Source organism: Hypanus sabinus, chromosome 10, assembly GCF_030144855.1.
Source record: "Hypanus sabinus isolate sHypSab1 chromosome 10, sHypSab1.hap1, whole genome shotgun sequence".
Lineage (NCBI taxonomy): Eukaryota > Metazoa > Chordata > Chondrichthyes > Myliobatiformes > Dasyatidae > Hypanus > Hypanus sabinus.
Genome location: NC_082715.1, coordinates 90,134,124 through 90,147,115, shown reverse-complemented (window position 1 = coordinate 90,147,115; position 12,992 = coordinate 90,134,124). Strand labels below are relative to the sequence as shown.

General features: G+C 39.9%; 1 protein-coding gene across 3 annotated transcripts in view; it reads right to left on the bottom strand.

The window, feature by feature from the left end:
• The window catches only part of fam135a (family with sequence similarity 135 member A), a 130,933-nt gene extending 120,268 nt beyond the window's left edge, over positions 1–10,665 (bottom strand). The window contains exons 1-2 of one of the 3 annotated variants that reach the window (XM_059982298.1): positions 10,076–10,665; positions 9,489–9,509 (exon numbers count right to left, since the gene is read on the bottom strand). The gene's annotated coding sequence lies outside the window, so the exon portion shown is untranslated. The remainder of the gene's footprint in view (positions 1–9,488; positions 9,510–10,075) is intronic. The other 2 variants (XM_059982297.1, XM_059982299.1) reach the window with 2 other exon arrangements.
• Positions 10,666–12,992: the final 2,327 nt, after the last annotated feature.

The following is a 12,992-nucleotide window of genomic DNA, read 5'->3' as shown; positions in this document are numbered from 1 at the left end:
TGGGCATTGCTGCATTTTCATTAACACTAGGTGACTGGAGAAAATAACTGTTATTCCTTTAAAAGAGCAGTAAGAATAAGGTAGGTAACTAGAGGCCAGCAAGGCATACATCAGTGATAGGCAAACTATTAGAAAACAATTCTATGCAACAGGATGTACAGGTTTCCCCCGCTATTCGAAAGTAGAGCGTTCCTATGAAATGGTTTGTAAGCCGGAATGTCGTAAAGTGAAGAAGCAATTACCATTTATTTGTATAGGAAAAATTTGTGAGTGCTCACAGACCCCAAAAATGACCTACCAAATCATGCCAAATAACACATAAAACAATAGTAATATATAGTAAAAGCAGAAATGATCTGATAAATACACAACCTATATAAAGTAGGAATACTTTTCTGCAATCATTGCAGCAATGTCCACCGTAGCGAAAATCTCACGCAAACGCTCTCAGCAGCACTCGTGGCAAAAACACTCAGCACAAGCGCTCTTTCCAGTAACCTCTAAGCTATGAAGCTGTCAAATCATACCAAATAACACATAAAAATACACAGCCTATACAAAGTAGAAATAATGTATGTATAGTGTAGTTTCACTTACTGTAATCAGGAAGACAGCGAGCACACTGATGATGGTGTGTTAGACAGAGTCATTGGAGGTTGGGGTGGTGGGAGACTGGGGTGTCATCTCATCGTCATCTATTTCCATCAAGGCAGGGAGGTCACTTCCTATGTCTGCCTGCCTCGATGTCGAAGGTCGAGGTTCGTCGTCTGCTGTGGCTGATGTGGAAGGCTTGAAAACCGACAGTATGCTTGACTGCTTAGCCTCGCATATTTTTCTATCATACAGTTCTTTGTAAGCACTCAAATCATCCTGCAAATATGCACTAAACCTATGTACCCTTTCAAGATTAAAGTCATACTTTTCTGCAATCATTGCAGCATTGTCAATCGCAGCGAAAATCTCACACAAGTGCTTCACATTCAGTTCCTGGACGACTTCACTTTCGGGCTGTTCACTCCTGCGTTCGATTTCAATTGTTATCCTTTCCTCTTCATCAGCTCTTCATCTGTCAGTTCTTAGTCATGGGATGCCAAAACCTCTTCAACATCATCTTCATCAACTTGCACAAACTCAGCCTCCTTAGACAAACTCACTGTGTCCTTACTTTGTTCACCATGATCGAAATGCTTAATTATGTCTAGTTTTACGTAGGTCTTTTGTAACAGCAAGGTGTTGTAAAGCGAACGTTCGAAAAACGAAGGACACCTGTACCTTCACTTGGAAAGACAGGCATTGATTAAAGTTAGTCACCACAGCTGTGTAAATGCTGTTAGGGCATAGGTACCCAGATAGGATGGTAGGCCAAAGGCCCTATTTCTGTGCTATACGAAACATAATCAAAATTAAATGTTCATTATCACTGACATGCGTCATGAAATTTGTTGTTCTATAGCAACAGCAAGATATAAAAATTACTCTGTACAATAAATAAATAATGTAAAAGAGCAATAGTGAAATAGTGTTCACTGGTTCATGAACTGTTCAGAAATCTGATTGGGAAGGTGAATTGGCTAATGTTGACTGAGTCTTCAGGCTCCTGTAACTCCTGCTGATGGCAGTAATAAAATGAGGACATGTTCTGGGTGATGAAGGTCTTTAATGATAAATACCGTCTTTTTCAACTGCTAACTTCTGAAGATGTCCTCAATAGTGGGGAGGATTGTACCCATTATGAAGCTAGCCAAGTCAACAGCCCTCTACAGCCTCTTTCAATAATGTGCAGTGGTGCTTCCATACCAGGTGGTGGTAAAAATCAGTCAAAATGCTCTCCACAGTTTATCTGTAGATAACCAGCACTGGGGTCATTGGTGATATACCAAATCTCCTTGAACTGAATGAAGTATATGTACTGGCGAGCCTTCTTCATGACAGCATCAATGTGTTGGGTCCAAGGTAAATTTTCTAAGATGTTAATACCCAGGAACTTGAAGCTGCTCACCCTTTCCACTGCTGACCTCTCGATGAGGACAGGTGTATCTTCTCCTGACTTACCCTTTCTGAAGCCCGCAATCAATTCCTTTGTCTTGATGACATTGAAATTGTTGCCGTGACACTAATCAGTTGATCTATCGCAATTCTGTATGGCTCCTCTTTACCATCTGAAATTTTGCCTACAGGGATGCCAGTGACAAATTTATAGACAGCACTTAAGCTGTGGCCAGCCACACAGTCATGAGTGTAGAGAAAGTAGAAGAAAGGGCTAAGCACACATCTTGAGCCTGTGATAATTATCAATGAGAAGGAGATGATACTATTGATCTGCACAGACTGACACAGTCAAGGATCCAGTTGTAGAGAGAGGCACAGAGGCCCAGGTTTTGAAGCTTGTTGATTAGAACTGTAACTATGACACAAAGACTCTAGTTAAATAAGTACTTCACAAAATATCTCACCATCAATATGCTGGAAGTCACTATAATCTCAACAGATTCAGACAAATATTTCACTCTTCGCCAGTCAAGAGATATGGATTGCGATAATATCTAACATAATGCAATAATAACAATACTCAGGAAGGCGAACATTATCCAGGAAAAAGCAGTCTGCTCAATTGACACCTCACGATCTTCAGAGCTGCAGTGTACACTATTTGCGAAGTGTACTGCAAATACTCATCAAGACTATTCTAATAAAAAAAATGCAAAAGGGAAGATGTATAATAACATAACTAGCAAATGATTCAACTTAAAATGAGTACATTATCCTGACATTGAAATACATCCATTTCAATGTTGTGGGTTCCAAATCCTAAAACTCCCTGCCAAACAGCAGTCTAATACTTTTCCCAGATTGACTGTACTGGATGACTGAAGGAGTTCACAAAACAAAAACCCAAGAAAAAATTGATTTGGCAAATAAAATGTTGCATATATCAGCCAAAAATTAAAGAATAAAACTCCGACTGTTTGCTTCACATAAAGAAGACACAAAAAATTTGAGAACTTCATTGAAGTTACTACAAAATGCTCAAAATTCCTTGTCAGTATGTGTAAAGATCAACAAGGAAGAAATTATGATTTGATATAGTATTAAAATGAGCCATATAACAAAAATTCAGCAAGTTATGTAACTCTGCTTATAATATGAAGTTAACATTAATACAAAAATTATGCAAATCAGTTCAGCAGATTGGAGTAAAGCTAGTTTTGAAGAATTGAGGATAAAACTTTGGAATAAGCAACAATATTGGCAACCATAGACTTAGAGACAGACAGCATAGAAACTCGCACTTTGGCCCACCAATTCTACCATCAAGAACCCACTACACTAATCCCAGTCTCCTATCAGTACCCTCCAGGTTTTACTATTCATCTACAAACAAGGGCAACATTATAGCCAACTAACCAATCAACCTGCATGTCTTTACAATAAGGAAGGAAATCAATTAGGAAGGCAAGCAGAACTCTATAATTAAATTGCAAAGCATATCAAAATTAATTAGCAACACAAGAAAATTATTGAGATGAGAATAGAACCGGTAAGGGATACAGATTTTGTGTAAAATACATCAAATGGATCTTGGGAAGAGATAGAGTCAAAAAAAGATGATTACACATATATAAAACAAACATTTCAGAATATTGACAAATAGCATACAAGTATATCTTTACTTCACAGAACAGAATCTTTAAGGAAATTATGGAACAGGCATCTTAAAAATTAGCATTAGGGAAAATATCATCCATCCATTTTTAAGAGAATTTAATATTTATGAATAAATAAAAAGTATAATAATGAATCGTTAGGAAGGATTTCTGAAGGGAATGTCTTACTTGACCAATCATACAGAATTTTTGAAGAGGTAACACAGAACATAATCTGTGGTAAATCAGTAAATCTAATGTAACACTTACCCAACAGGCTGGTATATGTCTAGGGGAAAAGGAGATCCAGCCACACACCAATCCCACCTCCCGTACACACAGGTGCTGTGGGAATCGAGTTTATGCCTCGCGCCCGCCCACAGTATCAAACCCACAACAAATACCATTATGAAATACACTTTAAAGAGTTTACTAAAATTAAAAGAGTATTAGGCAATACAATGGATATGCAAGGGAAAAAAAAGGCGCCAACTTATCAAAGTTCAGTCAGTTTAGTGCACATCGTTGGGGCTCAAAAATCGAACCATTCGACCCCTCGTCGCTTGCCTCCGACCTCCACGTCTTCGCACCTAGGACCAGCCCCGGTAGTCTTCCGAGCAGGGCAGCGCACGTCCACCTTCCTCGGCGTCTTCCTCCCGACTCTCCATGTCTTCGCACCTAGGACCACGCCCGGTGGTCTTCCGAGCAGTGCAGCGCACGTCCACCTTCCTCGGCGTCTTCCTCCCGCTCTCTCCCAAAAGCCCGCGAAAAAACCCCTCCCCCAAGTTCCCAGCCTCACAAGACAAAATAACATTCCCCACTGGTTAACAAATGAATACAATTACCAGATCAACAAGTATAAAGCAAAACAACTGCGAGAGAAACACTTATCAAAGAAGCATTCTACTCTTAACAAACCAAAAAAACCCATTTTGAGTAACATACACAGGACCTTGTACACTAAGTTATCTAAATTTTCCAAAAGACCTTTAATAGGTTTCCTCATAATACTCTAATAAATACAGAAAAAGCAGTCAAGGGAAAAGAAGTAAAATAGACTGTTCACTGGGCTTCAAGAAAGCAGAGAAATAGCAATAAAGGTTTATGGAGAACAGCTGTGCACTGTTAATTTACAATAATGATTTAGACTCAAATCAAGTGTACAATTTCTAGATTAGGTATTGATAAGTTATATGCAACAAATACAAAAATATACAATATTTATGCTCCATCTGTGTCTCCTGGTTTTCCATATATATCACTAAAACTTTTTGCCCACCTTATAACTGTCTAGCTTTTTCTTAAACACAACAAAGTGCTAGAGGAACTCAGCAGGTCATACAGCAAGCATTTCTGGAGGAAAGTACAAATACACAAATAAATACCAGAAGAGTCTCCATTTTTGGTTTGATGCTAAGTTTGAGCTAAGTGACAAAAAATAAACATACGAAGCTGCATATAGAAATGGTTAGTCGTAAGGTGAAGCCAGTCTAGTTTTAGAATGCTAATTTTATCATTATTAATAATTCAAAGAGCCAAATTCAAGAAATACATAAATACAAGATAATGTGCTTTTATTGGAAGAATAGTTACAGTTGCAAGAAAAAGTTTGTGAATTCTTTATAATTACCTGCTTTTCTGCATTAATTACTCATAATATGTAGTCTGATCATCATCCAAGTCACAATAGTAGCCAAATACAATCTGTTGGAATTAAGAACACACAAACAATCGTACTTTTCATGTTTTTATTGAACACATTATTTAATCATTCACAGGCCAGGCTGGAAAAATTATGCAAAGCCTGATAGATCCTCGTTTAGCAGCAATAACCTTAACCAAATGTTTCTTGTAGCTTCTGACCAGACTTGCACAGTGGCAAGGAGAAATTTTAGACCATATAAAACTGTTCCATGATGCTCTTTACACCATGCCTCACAGCTGGGATGAGTTTTTGGTGTTGGTGTGCAGTGCCCTTTTTCATCCTAACAAAGCAGTGTGCATTTCTGCCAAGAAGTTCAACTTTTGACTCATCTGTCCAGAACACTGTCCCAGAAGCATTGTGGAACATCCAGGTGGTTTTTTGCAAACTTGAAATGTGCAGCAATTATTTTTTTTTTGGAGAGCATTGGTTTCCTCCACAGTGTCCTTCCATGAACACCCTTCTTAGTGTTATTTTTTATGGTGGACACACGAACAGAGATCTTAGCAAGCTGTAGAGATTTCTGCAGGTCTTTTCTGTTTCCGTTGAGTTCTTTTTCACCTCCTTCAGCTTTCATTGATTGGAACACCTGATTCCAAACAACTTTTGTAGAAGGCATTACCTCAGAGCCATATACCTTTTGAGACCTAGACTCTTGAAATGGTTTACTCATTTTTGATGAGAAGTACAATTGTTTGTGTGTTATTAGTTTAGGTAGTTTGTGTTTGTCTATTATTATGACTTGGATAAAGATTTGACCACATTTTATAATTAATGCAGAAAACCAGGTAATTAAAAAGGGTTCATAAACTTTTTCTTGCAATTATATGTCACATTACTTGAAAGGTAAAAGTCTAAATAAATTAGAGAATTACAACCACCTTACACACCAACTATATTGATCACTAAGTTATGCTTCAAGTTAGCAAAGCCATCAGGTAAGCAACCTTAGTTTTTGAAGGGCATCATTGAAAAGTTGAAAAATTCTGATAATCTGTGTCAACGTTTCATTTGACCACACCACAAATACTACTTACAGTTCAGATATATATTATAAGGAAGATGTTAAGGGAATCGAGAAGCTATGGTGATGATTTTGAAGGACAATACTAAGGATTAACTGACACTTCATCAGTTCCCTTGAGAAAAGGGTGAAGGGTAAATGAGTCTTTATAGCATTAAGGAAGGTTTAGAATCAATAAAGAGAAAAGGCTTCCATTTGCTGGAAAAAAAATCAAAATCCAAGGCAATAAGCTGAAATCAAATAAGGGATCCAGGAGAAACTCCTCTCCTAAAAAAAAAGTAATAATGTGAAACATGAAGAAGAGGATGAAGCAAATAGTACAGAGACTGATCTCAACCCAAACCACTGATCGCCCATTTTCCTCCAGAAATGCTTGCTATATGACCTGCAGAGTTCCTCCAGCACATTCTATGTTGCATTTAAGGTAAGGGGGGGACAACTGTAAGGTGTGCAGAGTTTTACAGTGATTGATATGGAAAAGCATAAGGAGGCATAGGTGGAGCATAAACATTTGCATAAATTGAGACATCTTTATGCCTTATAGTTGTTTATGTAGCTTCAGGCAATGTAACAGAATGGTGCCAATGTGAATTTGTTCCATGCTCATCAACAGAATCTCAAAAATGGGCAAAGCTAAGCAAAAACACTCCACTTATAATCATCGGCAATCTCAAATAGAATGCAAACAAATTGCATGATAGTATTTAAATATGTAAAAATTTTATAACAATTTTAAGGAGTAAAGCAGTAAACTTATTATCTCAAAGTAATAAATAAACCCACTAACTCAATTCTAGTTTCAAGTTGTGCTTTGTGCAATCTGTTCACGTTTCCATTTCTGCTTAATGCTAAGTGTCAAAAACCAAAAATAACACATTGCATGTAAAAATGATTATCTGTAAGGAGAAGCCAGCTCAGATTTAGAATGCTAATCTGTGCTTCTTCAATGACAATTTATTGATATTTACAAAAATAATTGAATACAGTCAAGCAGCTTAGAAAATATAATAACAAACAACAAACATTCTGCCGTGGTCTCAACTGAACTTCAGGTAAAATTCATTATTACACACAAGCGTTCATACAAATATTGTAATTTCTGAAATTAAAGAAACTTAAAAACACACTTTTAAATTGAGGGGTAAAATTGTCTTTTCTAAGTAAAAGATTAGAACTTAAAAATTCAATTATTGCTACTTCATTTAAAATGATCACTTTGTAATAAGATATACAGCAGTCAACTGACATACAGGATGGTCTCAAGACAGCAAGATGATAATTTGTTTTTCAGAGATGCTCACTGCAGGAAACTATTCATTATGGTTCCAGGAACAATTCCATTGCTCTCAGTTTGAATGGTATCATGGGATCTTTTACATTCACCCAAGAGGCATCTGGAAGCCTCAGTTTAAGTTTTCTTCCGGGTGGCACCACAGGAAATGATATAGTAGTTAAATGTTCCAGTTTTATTTGCTTCTGGAGTGGAGCTTCATGCTATGAGGTGCTGTTCCTCTAGTTTGTATTCAGCCTCACCTGGCAGTGGGAGGCCAAGGAATGCTTCTATGGGAATGGGGAGGAGGTGGTGCCAAGGTAAAGTTAAACCTCATCTTCCACCTGAGTAATTGAGAAAATCAATGGCATGAATCCTAAATTCTGCAACTTCTGATAAATTGCATCCTTGTCCCTTTTCTCTTATCTCTTGATTTCTCCTTTCATCTCCTCTATCACTTCAACAACTTTCCATTCCTTGGCCTTGACTGACTCATTTTCACTATGGAGATCCAGTCCCTATATACTTCCATCTCTTCTCAGGAAAGTCTCAAGACTATTTCTTTCTTGACTATATACCCAACTAGTTCCCCACTTCCACCACGCTCCTCTGGTAGAATTTTTAACTAGAAGAATTTTTAATAAGCATCTGAGAATGAAGCACAGTACCTGGGCAAGGAAATTCAGAGCTCTAAATCTCAGTAATTTAAGGTACTTTCATTGCATTCTATAACAGGGAAAAGGTTTCACTGGCCACCATTTCCATGTTGGCTGTCCAGCATTTGTCTTAGGGCCATCCAATCCATGGTGTTTCAAATACTCATTTTAAATTTTATGAGCATCTGCTCTACTACACTCAGACAGTGCATTCCAGAATTCAGCCACTTATTCCTTAAAAAAAAATCTCCCCTATATCTGCTCTCCTGAATCTTAGATTTATGCCCTCTCTTTATTGATGCCTCCTTTATGGGGAAAAAAATTAACACTATTTGTGCTCTAAATCACTTCTCTGCCCTGCCTTCCCCACCCAAAACAAAAAAAACCCTGCTCTATTCAAACTCCAATTGGCAGCCCTAGAGGACAATCACATTTTTCTCACAGATAGCAACCAGACCATCACATGTACACCTGCAGTGGCCTAATTAATGCCTCATATTTATAATGTAACATCCCTTCTACTGAATTCTATATCCCAATGAATGAAGATTATTTATTTTGCCTCTTTACCTGTCCTGCTGAATTTGCATACAAGTCTCTGTTCCATTTAACAGATATAATTAACAATCCTGAACCAGCAGGTTTGGGCACCCTTAAGGATAACAAAGCCTGAGAAAATTAGTCTTAGCAATTACAAGGATTTGAAAACAAGGATGTGGTTGGTTCTGGAGGACCTGAGATACAAGGAAAGATTGAATAGCTTAGGACTGTATTGCTTAGAATGTAGAAGATTGAAAGGAGATTTGATAGAGATATACAAAATTATGAGGGGTATTGATAGAGTAAATGCAAGCAGGCTTTTTCTATTGAGGTTGGGTGGGACTACAACCAGAGGTCATGGCTTAAGAGTGTAAGCTGAGAAGTTTAAGGGGACATGAGGGGAAGCTTCTTCACACAGAGGGTTGTGAGAGTGTGGAATGAGCTGCCAGCATAGGTGGTGCATGCAAACTCAATTTCAATGGTTAGAAGTTTGGATAGGTACATGGATAGTAGCAATATGGAGGGCTATGGTCTCAGTGCACAGGTCGACAGGAGTAGGCAGTTTAAATGGTTTCAGTATGAAGTAGATGGGCTGAATGGCCTGTTTCTGTGCTATACTTCTCAATTATTATAACAATCCAAATTTACTCACATCAAGTAACTGGCATCTTGACTAGGTCAGCGAGGAACAGGGTTAAGTTGTATCCAGGGTGAAGATATGAAAGAGAAATAAGTAAACTTAGCAGATAGAGAACCCAAAAGGAAAATAGTACATAAGTATATGTTTATCATCGTCGATGGTCATCGTCCCACGGTTCCTGTGTTGGCCCTTTGAAAACTATTTGAATCGTGGCACTTTCGTGCTTTAAGTTTTCCTCTAACAATGCAATACCAAGAAGATGAAAGTCTGAATCCAAGGTCCTTTCTGACACCCACACTCCAAAGTATAAAAACTCTCTAAAGTATTTATCACCATCACCTACATGGTTTGCCTGCCTTTAACTCTCTCTCCTTTAATTAATATCTTGTCATTGGAGCCCGTTCTCTATCTCCTCAACTTACTCAATTAAAACCATTAGGATGTTGAAATCGGCACCTCCCTCCTTAACCTTTTATGCTTCTAAAACAAAATCGTAAAGATAGAAACACGAATATGCACGAGAACCGGTTACACCAGTTGGCAGCATTGCCCGATAGTATCGAAAGCTATGCTTTCGGCGAGAATTCACGAACATTTACCTCTAAATTCCAACGACCCGTCGAAAACAAACTGACGAGCACGGGGGTTAAGCCACGGGCAAGGTAATTGTATCGGGCGGCGGTGCCAGGCCGCCCGGGGGCTCCGGGGCCACAACTCTATCCACGCCAGTTCCGTTCTTCCCTCCCCCAAACGGCTCCGTGAGGGGAATGTCACCGATACTTCAAAGCAAGTTCAAAACATAACCGCCACCTTCGCTCGGTGTCCAGCGAGCCGCACTCAAGCCGTCACTTAGCTGCCGCCACCGCCTAGGCCTCGGCGTGGAGGTGAGAAGGTCTGGATTCAGGCAACATCAGGCCCTATTCACCTTGGAGTTCGCTCGATCGCCGCGATACTTCAGCGACAACCGGCAAGAAACTATGCTGTTTTGACAGCAGCTACCAACGGAGGAGGAGGCGAGGAGAAAAAAAATATCCCAACTGTCACCGATCTGCAGGGAGAGGTGCCGCTGCTGCTGGACCGAGTGCGCATGTGCGGCGGTGAGCGGCGCGCTCCGGATCCGAGCTCCCTGCGTGTGGAGCCTCGTACAGTACAGACTTAATGGACTTCTGCTTTTTCCTGCATAAAATGTGTTTGGAAATTACATATTGGGATGATTTTTATTTCAAGAGTTTTAGTTCAGTTGTCCAGAGACAAAAGTTTACTCTAAAGGTGTTCCATAAGACATAAGGACTTTTGAAGGAGTAAATCAAGAGAAAATGTTCCAAATTGCAAAAGGTAGTGACAGAAAAGGGTGGTCTGAATCATTCACTTGCAAATAGCAGGATTTCCTGGCGGCCAACCATTTCAATTCTAATCCCCATTCCCATGGTCCGTGACCACCTCCTCCGCTACGATGAGGCCACCGAGCTTGGAGGAGCAACACCTTGTATTCCGTCTAGGTATAGCTCTAACCCGATGGCATGAACATCGACTTCTCCAAATTCGGGTAACTTTTCCCCTTCCCCCTCACCCACTTAACACATTCCCCTGGTGCCTCTCCTCTTTCTCCCATGGTCTACTCTTTCTGATTCCTCCTTCTCTAGCCCTTTACGTTTTCTACCTATCACCTACGAGCTTCATCCCTCTCTCCCACCCACCTGGCTTCACCTATCACCCAACTTGAAGTCCTTTCCCTCCTCCCCTTATTCTGGCATCTTCACCGTTGCTTTCCAGACCCTATGAAGGGGTCTCGTCAGAATTGTTAACTGTTTATTTATTTCCCTAGATGCTGCCTAACTAACCTGCTGTGTTCCTTCAGCATTTTGCGCGCCTGTGTGTGTGTGTGTGTGTGTGTGTGTGTGTGTGTGTGTGTGTGTGTGTGTGTTGCTCTGGGCTGAATCCGATTCGGTACTCTGTTTCAACCAGCAGTATTGGGATGCAGCGATGTTTCCAAAGCTGTACATGTTACAGAAACCAGTTGTTAAGTGTAATACTTGTAAACTGTAGTAGGGAAAATAAAGCCATTCAATCCTTTACTATTGACAAATATAGAGATTTGAATATATGTAAGTAGTTAACTGCATGCAGAGAATTCAACCAATTACAGGATGAACTTGTGCAATCTTGTGGTTTCTTTCTTTATGGAACTCTTCACTGTGAACTGCGCAACATCTCTGTAGTGACCTGTTGGTTCCTCCAACGTATCACTTCTCCTTGGAGGTCTCCTACGCATCCGGTTTCGTATCCTGTTCTGTCGATGTTGCAGCAACAAAACTGTCTCCATAACTTGTATTATTGTAGTTCAACATATTGGTATCATATATGTGCACTAAGCTAAATAAAACTTAACAGAGAGATCAATAATGTGTTTGGTTGGCATCCATCTGTCTCGAAGGAGAATGGGTGATATGATCATCATCACAAGCCAGGTATGGAGATGTTGAGATGTCCATTCAAGATCTCCCTCTCTCCCTCTCGGCCTCACCAGTGTAGTCCAAAGGAAAACATGAAGCAATACATTTGGCACCAGCTTGGCTGCAAGAGTTGCCGGAAGGATGTTCAGGGATGTCCAGCTGCCTTAGGGGCTCCACTCTGGATTTGCTGTCTGGGTTTACTCCCATAGCTTGTCTCTCCTGAGGCTGCCCACAAGGCAGTGGGGCTATTTACGCATAGCTGGGGATCTAGTTCATGAGCACCAGGGCGGTTCACACACCAGTGGGTCTACATGCTACATGTGCAGGGGCCAGACCTCTGTAGTTCAGCCTGGCTCCAAAAGGAGTTCAGTTTCTGTGTGTCACCAATGAGGAGGCACGATATGAGGCTTGCTGTTGGAGAGGCTCTGTACTGGCAGGGAGAGACTTATCCATTCAGGTCTTCTTTTCGCATGTCTGCTCTCCAGTGGTAGAAGCTGAAAGTGAGAGTGACAAGCACTACCCACTATACTGCCACACTAGACACATCACAACCACTTTGATACCACACTTAACAATAACCACAACAATTATAATTATGCATCACTTACAGTAAGCTATGAAATAGAATGAATTCAGTTGTAACTTTATTTTGGTTATTTCTTAAAGGATGTTATCAGTGTGCCAATACTTTCACTTGGCTCTATTCTGACTTGCTGTAGACAATTGACCATTCTCCTACTCTCACAATCTACCTGTGAAATTTATCCTGTCTTATTCTGGCTGATAATAGTGAACCCATGACCTGCTGTGATATCTTACTCAGATCTTTGGAACAAATTTCCTATTAAAGTGTGACCTTCTCTTGAAACATTCAGCTCAGATTTCTCAGCAAGTAAACCAGTTCATCCCTGCATGAATTGACAAGTGGCAAGTAATATTTGTGCCTCAGTAGTGCCAGGCAAAAAGCCATCTCAACAAAAGGGAGTGTATTTGCTGGTGATTCATCTTCATAGAATCTAAATCCTGGAAAACCATCTCCAACAACACCATGGGAGAACCTTCA